Genomic DNA, 17,436 nt, shown 5'->3' with positions numbered 1-17,436 from the left:
TCGTCTCTCCAAGGAGAAAAGGCCGAGCTCACTCAACCTATCCTCGTAAGGCATGCTCCCCAACCCAGGCAACAGACTGGTACAAAAACTAAAATCACATGGGATTGGGGATGGGCTGGTATTCATTAAGTACCTCTGCTATTCCTTCCGGTTCCATACAAACTTTCCCACCGTCACATTTGATAGGTCCTATTCTTTCACGCCTTATCCTCTTGCTCTTCACATACTTGTAGAATGCCTTGGGGTTTTCCTTAATCCTGCCTGCCAAGGCCTTCTCATGACTCCTTCTGGCTCTCCTAATTTCCTTCTTAAGATCCTTCCTATTAGCCGTATACTCTTCAAGATCTCTAACATTACCGAGCTCCCTGAACCTTTTGTAAGCTTTTCTTTTCGTCTTGACTAGATTCATTACAGCCTTTGTATACCACGGTTCCTGTAACCCACCATAACTTCCCTGTCTCATTGGAACGTTGCTATGCAGAACTCCAGACAAGTATTCCCTGAAAATTTGCCACATTTCTTCCGTACATTTTCCTGAGAAAACCTCTTTCCAATTTAAGCCTCCAATTTCTTGCCTGATAGCCTCATAATTCCTCTTGAGTACAAGAGTTGGGAAATCATGTTGCAGCTATATAAAACCTTGGTTAGGCTGCATTTGGAGCATTGCGTGCAGTTCTGCTCACCACACTACCAGAAGGACATGGAAGCTTTGGAGAGAGTGCAGAGAAGGTTCACCAGGATGCTGCCTGATCTCGAGGGTGTTGGCTATGAGGAGAGGTTGAATAAACTAGGATTGTTTTCACTGGAAAGACAAAGGCTGAGGAGAGACCTGATAGAGGGTCTATAAAATTATCAGAGGTATAGACAGGGTGGATAGTCAGAGGCTTTTCCCCAGGGTGGAAGTGTCAATTACCCGGGGGGGGGCACAGGTTCAAGGTGAGAGGGGGGGAGTTTAAGGGAGATGTGCGGGGGGAAGTTTTTCACGCAGAGAGTGGTGGGTGCCTGGAACGCGCTGGCAGAGGAGGTGGTGGAAGCAGGCACATTAGCAACATTTAAGAGGCATCTGGATGGGTCCATGAATAGGGAGGGAATAGAGGGATACGGACTGGGTAAGGGCAGGAGGTATTTTTAGTTTAGTTAGAGCGTCCAACAGCCTGCATCTCAGTACTCCCCTCGACAACACTGTCCCTCTCCAGTGTGAATACCGACGAAAAATATTCATTTAGTGCCTCTCCTATCTCTTCAGACTCCACGCACAACTTCCCACTACTGTCCTTGACTGGCCCTAATCTTACCCGAGTCATTCTTTTACTCCTGACATACCTATAGAAAGCGTTAGGGTTTTCCTTGATCCTACCTGCCAAAGACTTCTCATGTCCCCTCCTGGCTCCTCTTAACTCTTTCTTTAGGTCCTTCCTGGCTAACTTGTAACTCTCAAGTGCCCTAACTGAGCCTTCACGTCTCATCTTAACATAAGTCTCCTCCTTCCTCTTCACAAGAGATTCAACCTCCTTAGTAAGCCACGGTTCCCTCACACGTCTGCTTCCTCCCTGCCTGACAGGTACATATTTATCAAGGACGCGTAGTAGCTGTTCCTTGAGCAAGTTCCACATTACAATTGTGCCCATCCCCTGCAGTTTCCTTCCCCAACCTATGCCAGCTAAATCTCGCCTAATCGCATCATAATTTCCTTCCCCCCAGCTATAACTCTTGCCCTTTGGTATATACCTATCCTTTTCCATTGCTAAGGTAAACGTAATCGTATTGTGGTCACTGTCACCAAAGTGCTCACCTACCTCCAAATCTAACACCTGGCCTGGTTCATTACCCTGTACCAAATCCAATGTGGCCTCGCCTCTTGTTGGTCTATCTACATACTGCGTCAGGAAGCCTTCCTGCTCACATTGGACAAAAACCGACCCCTCTAAAGTACTCGAACTAAAGCTTTTCCAGTCAATATTTGTAAAGTTAAAGTCCCCCGGTACAATTACCCTGTTACTTTCGCTCCTATCCAGAATCATCTTTGCAATCTTTTCCTCTACATCTCTGGAACTTTTCGGAGGTCTATAAAAGACTCCCAACAGGGTGACCTCTCCTTTCCTGTTTCTAACCTCAGCCCAAACTACCTCAGTAGACGAGTCCTCATCAAATGTCCTTTCTGCCACCGTAATACTGTCCTTGACTAACAATGCCACACCTCCCTCTCTTTTACCACCTTCCCTGCACTTACTGAAACATCTAAACCCCGGAACTTGCAACAACCATTCCTGTCCCTGCTCTCTCCATGTCTCCGAGATGGCCACAACATCGAAATTCCAGGTACCAACCCATGCTGCAAGCTCAACCACCTTATTCCGGATGCTCCTGGCGTTGAAGTATACACACTTCAAACCACCTTCCTGCCTGCCAGTACACTCCTGCGACTCTGAAACCTCATCCATGACCTCACTACTCTCAACCTCCTGCACACCGGAGCTACACTTCAGGTTCCCATCCCCCCTGCTGAATTAGTTTAAACCCTCCCGAAGAGCATTAGCAAATTTCCCCCCCAAGATATTGGTACCCCTCTGGTTCAGGTGCAGACCATCCTGTTTGTAGAGGTCCCACCTACCCCAGAAAGAGTCCCAATTGTCCAGGTATCTGAATCCCTGCCTCCTCCACCAACCCTGTAACCACGTGTTCAACTGCTCTCTCTCCCTATTCCTCTCCTCACTATCACGTTGGTCTCCTTACTTGAGAAAGGATATACTGGCACTGGAGGGGGTGCAGAGGAGATTCACTAGGTTGATTCTGGAGTTGAGAGGGTTGGCTTATGAGGAGAGACTGAGTAGACTGGGGCTATACTCATTGGAATTTAGAAGAATGAGGGGAGATCTTATAGAAACATATAAGATTATGAAGGGAATAGATAAGATAGAAGCAGGGAAGTTGTTTCCACTGGTGGGTGAAACTAGAACCAGGGAGCATAGCGTCAAAATAAGAGGAAGCAGACTGAGTTGAGGAGGAACTTCTTCACACAAAGGGTTGTGAATCTGTGGAATTCCCTGCCCAGTGAAGCAAGTGAAGCTACCTCATTGAATGTTTTTTAAGGCAAGGATAGATACATTTTTGAACAGTAAAGGAATTAAGGGTTATGGTGAGCGGGCGGGTAAGTGGAGCTGAGTCCACAAAAAGATCAGCCATGATCTTTTTGAATGGCAGAGCAGGCTCGAGGGGCCAGATGGCCTACTCCTGCTCCTAGTTCTTATGTTCTTATTTGGGGAAAGTGGCATTGAGGTAGATCATCAGCCGTAATCTGTTGAAGTGGCAGAGCAGGCGTGACAGGTGGAATGGCATTTTCCTCCAATTTCCCATGTTCCTGTCCACAAAAGGCAGGAGAAATTAAACCCAGCCAATTACTGTCCCATCAGTCTATTCCCCATCACCAGCAAGGTAATGGAGGGTGTCATCGACAGTGTGATCATCCAGCACTTAGCAATAACCTGCTCATTGATGCTCAGTTTGGGTTCTGCCAGGGTTTAAGCATGGACACATGAGCGGAGTGCCAGATGTGAGGTGAGAGTGACTGCCCTTGGCACGAAGGCAGTGTTTGACCGAGTGTGGCATCAAGGAACTCTAGCAAAACTGAAGTCAATGGGAATATGGGGGAAAACTCTCCTCTGGTTGGGGTCATAACCTAGCACAAAGTAAAATGATTGTGGATGTCGGAGGTCCCAGTCCCAGGACATCACTGCAGGAGTTCCTCAGGGGAGTGTCCTAAGCCCAGCCATCTTCAGCTGCTTCATCAGTGACCTTCCCTCCATCATAAAGTCAGTGGTGGAGACGTTCACTGATGACTGCACAATGTTCAGCACCAATATCGACTCCTCAGATACTAAAGTAATCTGTGCCCATATGTGACAACACCTGGACAACATTCAGCTTGGGATGATGGGCGGCACAGTGGTTAGCATTGCTGCCCCACAGTGCCAGGGACTGGGTTCAATTCCAGCCTCGGGTGACTGTGTGTGGAGTTTGCACATTCTTCCCGTTCTGCAGCGGTTTCCTCCGGGTGCTCCAGTTTCCTCCCACAGTCCAAAAATGTGTAGGTTAGGTGGATTGGCCATGCTAAATTGACCCTTAGTGTCGGGGATTAGCAGGATATAAATGCATTGGGTTATGGGGATGGGGCCTGGGTGGGATTGTTGTCGGTGTAGGCTCGATGGGCCAATGGCCGCCACCTGCGTGGTAGAGATTCTATGACTAAGCAACTAGGGATGGGCAGTAATTGCTGGCCAGCTAGCACTGCCATGTCCCACGAATGAATAAAGTGATAAATAACAGGAAAGGGAAAAGTCAGGTGGTAGAGAGTACCCCAGTGGTTGTGCCCCTTAAAAATAAGTACTCTTGTTTGAGTACTGTTGGGGTGGACAGCCCACCTGGTGGAAGCAGCAGAGGTCGTGCCTCCGGCGCGGAGTCCGGCCTTGTAGCACAGAACTTGCAGGGGCCCTGACAGACATATTTAAAATGTCAGTATTCACGGGGGAGGTGCCAGATGATTGGAGGGTGGCTCATGTTGTTCCGTTGTTTAAAAAAGGTTCCAAAAGAAATCCGGGAAATTATCGGCCAGTAAGTTTGACGTCGGTGGTGGGCAAGTTATTGGAAGGTGTGATAAGGGATAGGATCTACAAATATTTGGATAGACAGGGACTTATTAGGGAGAGTCAACATGGCTTTGTGCGTGGTAGGTCATGTTTGACCAATCTATTAGAGTTTTTCGAGGAGGTTACCAGGAAAGTGGATGAAGGGAAGGCGGTGGATGTTGTCTACCTGGATTTCAGCAAGGCCTTTGACAAGGTCCCTCATTGGAGGTTAGTTAGGAAGGTTCAGTCGCTAGGTATACATGGGGAGGTAGTAAATTGGATAAGACACTGGCTCAATGGAAGAAGCCAGAGAGTGGTTGTGGAGGATTGCTTCTCTGAGTGGAGGCCTGTGACTAGTGGTGTGCCGCAGGGATCGGTGTTGGGTCCATTGTTGTTTGTCATCTATATCAATGATCTGGGTGATAATGTGGTAAATTGGATCAGCAAATTTGCTGATGATACAAAGATTGGAGGTGTAGTGGACAGTGAGGAAGGTTTTCAAAGCTTGCAGAGGGATTTGGACCAACTCGAAAAATGGGCTGAAAAATGGCAAATGGAGTTTAACGCAGACAAGTGTGAGATATTGCACATTGGAAGGACAAACCAAAGTAGAACGTACAGGGTAAATGGTAGGACTCTGAAGAGTGCAGTTGAACAGAGGGATCTGGGAATACAGGTACAGAATTCCCTAAAAGTGACGTCACAGGTGGATAGGGTCGTAAAGAGTGCCTTTGATACATTGGCCTTTATAAATCGGAGTATCAAGTATAAAAGTTGGAGTGTTATGGTAAGGTTATATAAGGCATTGGTGAGGCCGAATTTGGAGTATTGTGTACAGTTTTGGTCACCTAGTTACAGGAAGGATGTAAATAAGATTGAAAGAGTGCAGAGAAGGTTCACAAGGATGTTGCCGGGACTTGAGAAGCTGAGTTACAGAGAGAGATTGAATAGGTTGGGACTTTATTCCCTGGAGCGTAGAAGATTGAGGGGAGATTTGATAGAGGTGTATAAGATTTTGATGGGTATAGATAGAGTGAATGCAAGCAGGCTTTTTCCACTGAGGCTAGGGGAGAAAAAAACCAGAGGGCATGCGTTAAGGGTGAAAGGAGAAAAGTTTAAAGGGAATATTAGGGGGGGCTTCTTCACGCAGAGAGTGGTGGGAGTGTGGAATGAGTTGCCGGATAAAGTGGTAAATGCGGGGTCACTTTTAACATTTAAGAAAAACTTGGACGGGTTCATGGATGAGAGGGGTGTGGAGGGATATGGTCCAAGCGCAGGTCAATGGGACTAGGCATAAAATGGTTCGGCACAGACAAGAAGGGCCAAAAGGCCTGTTTCTGAGCTGTAATTTGCTATGGTTCTTATGGGTAAGGAAAAGAGGAGGAAGGCAGTGGTGATAGGGGACTCTACAGTGAGGGGGTCAGACAGGCGTTTTTGTGGAGGAAGTCGAGAAACGCGGATGGTGGTTTGCCTCCCTGGTGCCGGGATCAGGGATGTTTCTGAACGTATCCAAGAAATCCTGAAGTGGGAGGGAGAGGAGCCAGAGGTCGTGGTGCATACTGGTACCACTGACATAGGCAGGAATGGGGAAGGGGTTATGAAAAGAGAATATAGGAAGTTAGGTAGGGAGCTAAGAAGAAGGAACGCAACGGTAGTAATCTCGGGATTGCTGCCTGTGCCACGAGACAGTGAGGGAAGGAACGGAATAAGGTGGAGGATAAATGCGTGGCTGAGGGATTGGAGCAGGGGTCAGGGATTCAGGTTCCTGGATCATTGGGACTTCTTTAGGGGCAGGTGCGACCTGTACAAAAAAGACGGGTTTCACTTCAATCCCAGGGGGACCAATATCCTGGCGGGAAGGTTTGCTAAGGCTACTGGGGAGTGTTTAAACTAGAATGTTTGGGGGGTGGGAATCAAAATGAGGTGACTGGGAGAGAGGAGGTTAGCTTAAAAATAAAAGGGGCTTGTAGACAGTGTGAGAGGGAGGATAGGCAGGTGACGGAGAAGGGGAGCGCTCAGACTGAAGGGTTGAGTTGTGTGTATTTTAAAGCAAGGGGTGTAGTGAACAAAATGGATGAGCTTAGAGCGTGGATCACTACTTGGAAGTGTGATGTGGTGGCCATTACAGAGACTTGGTTATCTCAGGGACAGGACTGGATACTTCAATTGCCGGGTTTCAGATGTTTCAGGAGGGACAGGGAAGGAGGCAAAAGAGATGGGGGAGTGGCACTGTTGATCAGGGATAGTGTCACGGCTGTAGAAAAGATGGACGCCACAGAGGATTGTCTACGGAATCTCTGTGGGTGGAGGTTCGCAAGAGGAAAGGGTCAATAACTTTACTGGGTGTTTTCTATAGGCTGTCCAATAGTAGCAGGGACGTGGAGGAGCAGATTGGGAAGCAGATCCTGGAGAGATGTGATAATAACAGAGTGGTCGTGATGGGAGATTTTAATTTCCCAAATATCGATTGGAATATCCCTAGGGTAAGGGGTTTAGATGGGGAGAAGTTTGTTAGGTGTGTTCAGCAGGGCTTCCTGACACAGTATGTGGATGGAATGCATCCCAGGGTATTGAAAGAAATGTCAGAGGTAATAGTGGATGCGTTAGTGATTATTTATCAAAACTCGTTGCATTCTGGGGTAGTGCCGGTTGATTGGAAAACGGCTAATGTTACGCCGCTGTTTAAAAAAGGAAGGAGACAAAAGGCGGGTAACTATAGGCCGGTCAGCTTAACGTCTGTAGTAGGGAAAATGCTGGAATCCATTATTAAAGAGGAGATAGCAGGGCATCTGGATAGAAATGGTTCGATCAATCAGACGCAGCATGGATTCATGAGGGGAAAGTCGTACTTGACGAACATGTTGGATTTTTATGAAGTTGTGACTAGGGCGGTTGATGGAGGAGAACCGGTGGATGCGGTGTTTTTGGATTTCCAAAAGGCGTTTGATAAGGTGCCCCATAAAAGGCTGCTGAAGAAGATTAGGGCACACGGAGTTGGGGGTAGTGTGTTAAAGTGGATTGGGGACTGGCTATCCGACAGGAAGCAAAGAGTCGGAATAAATGGGTGTTTTTCCGGTTGGAGGAAGGTAACTAGTGGCGTGCCGCAGGGATCGGTACTCGGGCCGCAACTGTTTACCATTTATATAGATGATCTGGAGGAGGGGACGGAGTGTAGGGTAACGAAGTTTGCAGACGACACAAAGATAAGTGGAAAAGTGAATCGTGTGGAGGACAGAGAAGATCTGCAGAGAGATTTGGACAGGCTGAGTGAGTGGGCGAGGATATGGCAAATGGAGTATAACGTTGAGAAATGCGAGGTTATACACTTTGGAGGAAATAATAACAAATGGGATTACTATCTCAATGGAAACAAATTAAAACATGCTACCGTGCAAAGGGACCTGGGGGTCCTTGTGCATGAGACGCAAAAGCCCAGTCTGCAGGTACAACAGGTGATCAAGAAGGCAAATGGGATGTTGGCCTATATTGCGAGGGGGATAGAATATAAAAGCAGGGATGTCTTGATGCACCTGTACAGGGCATTGGTGAGGCCGCAGCTGGAATACTGTGTGCAGTATTGGTCCCCTTATATGAGGAAGGATATATTGGCATTGGAGGGAGTGCAGAGAAGGTTCACCAGGTTGATACCGGAGATGAGGGGTTTGGATTATGAGGAGAGGCTGAGGAGATTGGGTTTGTACTCGTTGGAGTTTAGAAGGATGAGGGGGGATCTTATGGAGACTTATAAGATAATGCGGGGGCTGGACAGGGTGGAGGCGGAGAGATTCTTTCCACTTAGTAAGGAAGTTAAAACTAGAGGACACCGCCTCAAAATAAAGGGGGGTCGGTTTAAGACAGAGTTGAGGAGGAACTTCTTCTCCCAGAGGGTGGTGAATCTCTGGAATTCTCTGCCCACTGAGGTGGTGGAGGCTACCTCGCTGAATATGTTTAAAGCGCGGTTGGATGGATTCCTGATCGGTAAGGGAATTAAGGGTTATGGGGATCAGGCGGGTAAGTGGTACTGATCCACGTCAGATCAGCCATGATCTTATTGAATGGCGGGGCAGGCTCGAGGGGCTAGATGGCCTACTCCTGCTCCTATTTCTTATGTTCTTATAAGCCTACAAGAGGAGAGGCTGTACTTGATTTGGTATTAGGGAATGAACCTGGGCAGGTGTCAGATCTCTCAGTGGGAGAGCATTTTGGGGATAGTGATCATAACTCTATCTCCTTTACATTAGCATTGGAGAGAGATGGGATCAGTGAAGCTAGGAAAGTGTTTATTTGGAGTGAGTGCAATTATGAGGCCATTAGGCAGGAAATTAGAGGCATAAATTGGAAGGAGGTTTTCTCAGGGAAATGTACAGAAGAAATGTGGCAAATTTTCAAGGAAAATCTGTCGAGCTCTGCACAGCAACGTTCCAATGAGACTGGAGTTATGGTAGGTCACAGGAACCATGGTGCACGAAAGCTGTAACGAATTTAGTCAAGAAGAAAAGAAAAGCCTAACAAAGGTTCAGGGAGCTAGGTAATGTTAGAAATCTAGAAGAGTATACGACTAGTAGGAAGGAACTTAAGAGGGAAATTAGAAGAGCAAGAAGGGGTCATGAGAAGGCCTTGGGCAGACAGGATAAAGGAAAACCCCAAGGCATTCTACAAGTATGTTAAGAGCAAGAGGATAAGATGTGAAGGAGTAGGACCTATCAAATGTGACGGTGGGAAAGTCTATAGAACCGGTAGAAATGGCAGAGGTACTCAATAAATACTTTGCTTCAGTATTCACAGTGGAAAAGGATCTTAGTAGTTGCAGTGCAGACTTGCAGTGGACTGAGAAGATTGAGCATGTGGACATTAGGAAAGAGGATGTGTTGGAGCTTTTGAAAAGCATCAAGTTAGATAAATCGCCGGGACCGGATGGGATGTACCCCAGGTTACTGTGGGAGGCGAGAGAAGAGATTGCTGAGTCTCTGGTGATGATCTTTGCGTCATCAATGGAGACGGGAGAGGTTCTGGAGGATAGTGGATGTGATTCCGTTATTCAAGAAAGGGAGAAGAGATAGCCCGGGAAATTATAGACCAGTGAGTCTATCCTCAGTGGTTGGTAAGTTGATGGAGAAGATCCTGAGAGGCAGGATTTATGAACATCTGGAGAGGAATAGTATGATCAGAAATAGCCAGCATGGCTTTGTCCAAGGCAGATCATGCCTTACGAGCCTAATTGAATTTTTTGAAGATGTAACTAGACACATAGACAAGGGAAGAGCAGTAGATGTAGTTTATATGGATTTCAGCAAGGCGTTTGATAAGGTGCCCCATGCAAGGCTCATTGAGAAAGTGAAGGGGCATGGGATACAAGGGGACATTGCTTCGTGGATTCAGAACTGGCTTGCCCACAGAAGGCAAAGAGTGGTTGTAGATGGGTCTTTTTCAGCATGAAGGTCAGTCACCAGTGGAGTGCTCCAGGGATCTGTTCTGGGACCCTTGCTCTTTGTGATTTTTATAAATGACCTGGATGAGGAAGTGGAAGGATGGTTTGGCATGTTTGCTGATGACACAAAGGTGGGTGGTGTTGTGGATAGTGTCAAGGGATGTCAACAGTTGCAACGAGAAATAGATAAGATGCAAGACTGGGCGGAGAAGTGGCAGATGGACTTCAACCCAGATAAGTGTGTGGTGGTTCATTTTGGCAGGTCGAATAGGATGAAAGAATATAATATTAAGGGTAAGACGCTTGGCAGTGTGGAAGATCAGAAGGATCTTGGGGTCCGGGTTCATAGGACGTTCAAAGCAGCGTTGCAGGTAGAGGCTGTGGTTAAGAAGGCGTATGGAATACTGGCCTTCATCAATAGAAGAATTGAGTTTAGAAATCGGGAGATAATGCTGCAGCTGTATAGGACCCTGGTCAGACCCCACCTGGAGTACAGTGCCCAGTTCTGGTCGCCTCATTGCAGAAAGGATGTGGAAGCCATAGAAAGGGTGCAGAGGAGATTTACAAGGATGTTGCCTGGATTAGGTGGCATGGCTTATGAGGATAGGTTGAGAGAGCTAGGTCTTTTCTCCTTGGAGAGGCGAAGGATGAGGGATGGTCTGATAGAGGTCTGATCTTTACGCAGAGAGTGGTTGGGGTGTGGAATGGACTGCCTGCAGTGATAGTGGAGTCAGACACTTTAGGAACATTTAAGCGGTTATTGGATAGGCACATGAAGCACACCAGGATGATAGGGAGTGGGATAGATTGATCTTGGTTCCAGATAAAGCTCGGTACAACATCGTGGGCCGAAGGGCCTGTTCTGTGCTGTACTATTCTATGTTCTATGTAGAGGTGTATAAGATGTTGAGGGTATTGATAGAGTGGATTCTCAGAGGCTTTTACCCAGGGCTGAAATGGTTGTCACAGATTTAAGGTGCTGGGGAGTAGGTACAGAGGAGATGTTAGGGGGAAGTTTTTCACTCAGAGGGTGTTGGGTGCGTGGAATCGGCTGCTGGTAGTGGTGGTGGAAGCGGATTCAATAGGGTCTTTTAAGAGACTTTTGGACAAGTTCATGGAAGTTCGTAAGATAGAGGGTTATAGGTAAGCCTAGTAGGTAGGGACATGTTTGGTGCAACTTGTGGGCCGAAGGGCCTGTTTGTGCTGTAGCTTTTCTATGTTCTTCTATGTTCTATGTAACATTTGTGCCACACAAGTGCCATCTTCCACAAAGACAAAGCTGGACTGAATTTTGATTGTAAGAGTTTTCACAACACCAGGTTAAAGTCCAACAGGTTTATTTGGTAGCAAATGCCATTAGCTTTCGGAGCGCTGCTCCTTCGTCAGATGGAGTGGATATCTGCTGTCAAACAGGGCACAGAGACACAAAATCAAGTTACAGAATACTGATTAGTATGCGAATCTACAGCCAACCAGGTCTTAAAGATACAGACAATGTGAGTGGAGGGAGCATTAAGCACAGGTTATAGAGATGTGTATTGTCTCCAGACAGGACAGCCAGTGAGATTCGGCAAGTCCAGGAGGCAAGCTGTGGGGGTTACTGATAGTGTGACATCAACCCAAGATCCTGGTTTAGGCCATCCTCATGTGTGCGGAACTTGACACGCATGAGGAAGGCCTAAACCGGGATAAAGAACAAAGAACAATACAGCATAGGAACAGGCCCTTCGGGCCTCCAAGCCTGTGCTGCTCATGTGTCCAATTAGACCGTTCGTTTGTATCCCTCTATTCCCAGTCTGTTCATGTGGCTATCGAGATAAGTCTTAAACGATCCCAGCGTGTCCGCCTCAATCACCTGAGGGCCTGTTCCTGTGCTGTATGTTCTTTGTTCTTTGTTTACCCAATCTCTCCTCATAGCTAAGACCCTCCATACCAGGCAACATCCTGGTAAACCTTTTCTGTACTCTCTTCAAAGCCTCCACCTCCTTCTGGTAGTGTGGCGACCAGAACTGGACGCAGTATTCCAAATGTGGCCGAACCAACGTTCTATACAGCCGCAACATCATATGCCAACTTTTATATTCTATGCCCCGTCCAATAAACACAAGCATGCCATATGCCTTCTTGACCACCCTCTCCACCTGTGCTGCCACCTTTAAGGATCTATGGACTTGTACACCCAGGTCCCTCTGTGTGTCTATACTCCTGATGGTTCTGCCATTTATTTTATAGCTCCCCCTTACATTAGATCTACCGAAATGCATCACTTCGCATTTATCTGGAATAAATTCCATCTGCCATTTCTCTGCCCAATGTTGCAGTCTATCCTATCCTAGGATTCTTTGGGAGGCAAGGGATGAGATTGCAGAGCCTTTGTCTTTGATCTTTGGGTCCTCGCTGTCCACGGGGATGGTGCCAGAGGACTGGAGAATGGCGAATGTTGTTCCTCTGTTTAAGAAAGGGAATAGAAATGACCCTGGTAATTATAGACCGGTTAGTCTTACTTCGGTGGTTGGTAAATTGATGGAAAAGGTCCTTAGGGATGGGATTTACGACCATTTAGAAAGATGCGGATTAATCGGGATAGTCAGCACGGATTCGTGAAGGGCAAGTCGTGCCTCACAAATTTGATAGAATTTTTTGAGGAGGTAACTAAGTGTGTTGATGAAGGTCGGGCAGTTGATGTCATATACATGGATTTTAGTAAGGCGTTTGATAAGGTCCCCCATGGTCGGCTTATGATGAAAGTGAGGAGGTGTGGGATAGAGGGAAAGTTGGCCGATTGGATAGGTAACTGGCTATCTGATCGAAGACAGAGGGTGGTGGTGGATCGAAAATTTTCAGACTGGAGGCAGGTTGCTAGCGGAGCGCCACAGAGATCAGTGCTTGGTCCTCTGCTCTTTGTGATTTTTATTAATGACTTAGAGGAGGGGGCTGAAGGGTGGATCAGTAAATTTGCTGATGACACCAAGATTGGTGGAGTAGTGGATGAGGTGGAGGGCTGTTGTAGACTGCAAAAAGACATAGATAGGATGCAAAGCCGGGCTGAAAAAATGGCAGATGGAGTTTAACCCTGATAAATGTGAGGTGACTCATTTTGGTAGGACTAATTTAAATGTGGATTACAGGGTCAAAGGTAGGGTTCTGAAGACTGTGGAGGAACAGAGAGATCTTGGGGTCCATATCCACAGATCTCTGAAGGTTGCCACTCAAGTGGATAGAGCTGTGAAGAAGGCCTATAGTGTGTTAGCTTTTATTAACGGGGTTGGAGTTTAAGAGCCGTGGGGTTATGCTGCAACTGTACAGGACCTTGGTGAGACCACATTTGGAATATTGTGTGCAGTTCTGGTCACCTCACTATAAGAAGGATGTGGAAGCGCTGGAAAGAGTGCAAAGGAGATTTAGCAGGATGCTGCCTGGTTTGGAGAGTAGGTCTTATGAGGAAAGGTTGAGGGAGCTAGGGCTGTTCTCTCTGGAGCGGAGGAGGCTGAGGGGAGACTTAATAGAGGTTTATAAAATGATGAAGGGGATAGATAGAGTGAACGTTCAAAGACTATTTCCTCGGGTGGATGGAGCTATTACAAGGGGGCACAACTATAGGGTACATGGTGGGAGATGTAGGAAGGATATCAGAGGTAGGTTCTTTACGCAGAGAGTGGTTGGGGTGTGGAATGGACTGCCTGCAGTGATAGTGGAGTCAGACACTTTAGGAACATTTAAGCGGCTGTTGGATAGGCACATGGAGCACACCAGGATGATAGGGAGTGGGATAGCTTGATCTTGGTTTCAGATAAAGCTCGGCACAACATCGTGGGCCGAAGGGCCTGTTCTGTGCTGTACTGTTCTATGTTCTACCCGGGTTATCCTTGCTACCCTTCTTAAATAACGTGACCACATTTGCTATCCTCCAATCCTCTGGGACCTCACCTGTGTCCAGTGAAGAGACAAAGATTTCTGTTAGAGGCCCAGCAATTTCATCTCTTGCCTCCCTGAGGAGACTAGGATAGATGCTATCCGTCCCTGGGGATTTGTCTGTCTTAATGTTTCCTAAAAAACCTAACACTTCCTTCCTTGTAATTGAGATTTTTTCTAACGGGTCAACACATCTCTCTGAGACAGTACCAGTCAACATGTCCCTCTCCTTTGTGAATACTGATGCAAAGTATTCATTTAGGATCTAACCTACTTCCTTTGGTTCTACGCATAATTCCCCTCCTTTGTCCCTGAGAGGTCCGATTGTTTCCCTAACAACCCTCTTGTTCCTAACGTATGTATAAAATGCCTTAGGATTCTCCTTAATCCTGTCTGCCAAGGACATTTCGTGACCCCTTTTTGCCCTTCTAAGTCCCTGTTTGAGTTCTTTTCTACTTTCTCTGTATTCCTCCAGTGCTCCATCTGTTTTTAGCTGCCTGGACCTCATGTATGCCTCTTTTTTTCTTTTTGATTAGACCCACAATTTCACTGGTTATCCACGGCTCTCGAATCCTACCTTTCCTATCCTTCCTCCTTACAGGCACATGCCTGTCCTGCAGTCCTATCAACTGCTCCTTAAAAGACTCCCACATGCCAGATGCGGATTTACCCTCGAACAGCCACCAAATCCTGCCTAATCCGGCTGTAGTTAGCCTTCCCCCAATTCAGCACCTTACCCATAGGACAACACTCATCTTTTTCCATTACTATCCTAAAGTTTACAGAATTGTGGTCACTATTTGCCACATGTTGCCACAGGAGTACAATATAAAGGGAAAGACTCTCAGTACGGTAGAGGATTAGAAGGACCTTGGGGTCCGGGTCCATAGGACTCTAAAATCGGCCCTGCAGGTGGAGGAGGTGGTTAAGAAGGCGTATGGTGTGCTGGCCTTTATCAATCGAGGGATTGAGTTTAGGAGTCCGGGGATAATGATGCAGCTATATAAGACCCTCGTCAGACCCCACTTGGAGTACTGTGCTCAGTTCTGGTCGCCTCATTACAGGAAGGATGTGGAAAAGATTGAAAGGATGCAGAGGAGATTTACAAGGATGTTGCCTGGATTGAGTGGCAGGCCCTATGAGGATAGGCTGAGGGAGCTGGGTCTTTTCTCCTTGGAGAGACGTAGGATGAGAGGAGACCTAATAGAGGTATATAAGATGTTGAGAGGCATAGATCTCTGAGGCTTTTTCCCAGGATGGAAATGTCTGCTACGAGAGGACACAGGTTTAAGGTGCTGGGGGGGTAGGTACAGGGGAAATGTTAGGGGGAAGTTTTTCACACAGAGGGTGGTGGGCAAGTGGAATTGGCTGCCGTCAGTGGTGGTGGAGGCAAACTCAATAGGGTCTTTTAAGAGACTCCTGGATGAGTACATGGGACTTAATAGGATGGAGGGTTATAGGTTGGCCTAAATGGTAGGGATCTGTTCGGCACAACTTGTGGGGCCGAAGGGCCTGTTTTGTGCTGTAGTTTTCTATGTTTCTATGTTCCCCCACTGAAACTTTGATGACCTGACCGGGCTCATTCCCCAGTACTAGGTCCAGTATAGCCCCCTCTCTCGTTGGACTGTCAACATATTGTTCCAAAGAACCTTCCTGTACGCATTTTATAAATTCTTCCCCGTCCAGGCCCCCAGCCCTAAGCGATTTCCAGTCTGTGAGGGATCTTGGGTTCATGTCACACTATCAGTAACCCCCACAGCTTGCCTCCTGGACATGCAGAATCTCACTGGCTGTCCTGTCTGGAGACAATATACATCTCTTTAACCTGTGCTTAATGCTCCCTCCACTCACATTGTCTGTATCTTTAAGACCTGATTGGCTGTAGAGATTCGCATTCTAATCAGTATTCTGTAACTTGATTTTGTGTCTCTGTATGCCCTGTTTGAGAGCAGATATCCACTCCATCTGATGAAGGAGCAGAGCTCCGAAAGCTAATGGCATTTGCTACCAAATAAACCTGTTGGACTTTAACCTGGTGTTGTGAAAACTCTTACTATGTTTACCCCAGTCCAACGCCGACATCTCCACATCCTGAATTTTGATTAACAGGGGAATCTAAGGTTCAGTGAGGGTAGGGAGGACTTAGACTGAGAACAGTACAGCACAGAATAGGTCCTTCGGCCCACGATGTTGTGCCGAGCTTTATCTGAAACCAAGATCAAGCTATCCCACTCCCTATCATCCTGGTGTGCTCCATGTGCCTATCCAATAATCGCTTAAATGTTCCTAAAGTGTCTGACTCCACTATCACTGCAGGCAGTCCATTCCACACCCCAACCACTCTCTGCATAAAGAACCTACCTCGGACATTCTTCCTATATCTCCCACCATGAACCCTATAGTTATGCCCCCTTGTAATAGCTCCATCCACCCGAGGAAATAGTCTTTGAACGTTCACTCTATCTATCCCCTTCATCATTTTATAAACCTCTATTAAGTCTCCCCTCAGCCTCCTCCGCTCCAGAGAGAACAGCCCTAGCTCCCTCAACCTTTCCTCATAAGACCTTCTCTCCAAACCAGGCAGCATCCTGGTAAATCTCCTTTGCACTCTTTCCAGCGCTTCCACATCCTTCTTATAGTGAAGTGACCAGAACTGCACACAATATTCCAAATGTGGTCTCACCAAGGTCCTGTACAGTTGCAGCATAACCCCACGGCTCTTAAACTCCAACCCCCTGTTAATAAAAGCTAACACACTATAGGCCTTCTTCACAGCTCTATCCACTTGAGTGGCAACCTTCAGAGATCTGTGGATATGGACCCCAAGAACTCTCTGTTCCTCCACAGTCTTCAGAACCCTATCTTTGACCCTCTAATCCACATTTAAATTAGTCCTACCAAAATGAATCACCTCACATTTATCAGGGTTAAACTCCATCTGCCATTTTTCAGCCCAGCTTTGCATCCTATCTATGTCTCTTTGCAGTCTACAACAGCCCTCCACCTCATCCACTACTCCACCAATCTTGGTGTCATCAGCAAATTTACTGATCCACCCTTCAGCCCCCTCCTCTAAGTCATTAATAAAAATCACAAAGAGCAGAGGACCAAGCACTGATCCCTGTGGCGCTCCGCTAGCAACTTGCCTCCAGTCCGAGAATGTTCCATCCACCACCACCCTCTGTCTTCGATCAGATAGCCAGTTACCTATCCAATCAGCCAACTTTCCCTCTATCCCACACCTCCTCACTTTCATCATAAGCCGACCATGGGGGACCTTATCAAACACCTTACTAAAATCCATGTATATGACATCAACTGCCCGACCTTCATCAACACACTTAGTTACCTCCTCAAAAAATTCAATCAAATTTGAGAGGCACGACTCGCCCTTCACGAATCCGTGCTGACTATCCCGGATTAATCCGCATCTTTCTAAATGGTCGTAAATCCCATCCCTGAGGACCTTTTCCA

At 47.0% G+C, this 17,436-nt stretch overlaps 1 protein-coding gene across 1 annotated transcript in view; it reads left to right on the top strand.

Annotated features, from left to right (window-relative positions):
• Positions 1-17,436, top strand: part of nat10 (N-acetyltransferase 10) — a 209,339-nt gene that overhangs the window by 114,970 nt on the left and 76,933 nt on the right. The gene's annotated exons all lie outside the window — the stretch shown is intronic.

Source organism: Mustelus asterias, chromosome 9 (genome assembly GCF_964213995.1).
Source record: "Mustelus asterias chromosome 9, sMusAst1.hap1.1, whole genome shotgun sequence".
In the NCBI taxonomy this organism is placed as follows: domain Eukaryota; kingdom Metazoa; phylum Chordata; class Chondrichthyes; order Carcharhiniformes; family Triakidae; genus Mustelus; species Mustelus asterias.
Note: the sequence above shows the minus strand (reverse complement) of the source record. Positions and strands in the feature narration are given on the sequence as shown.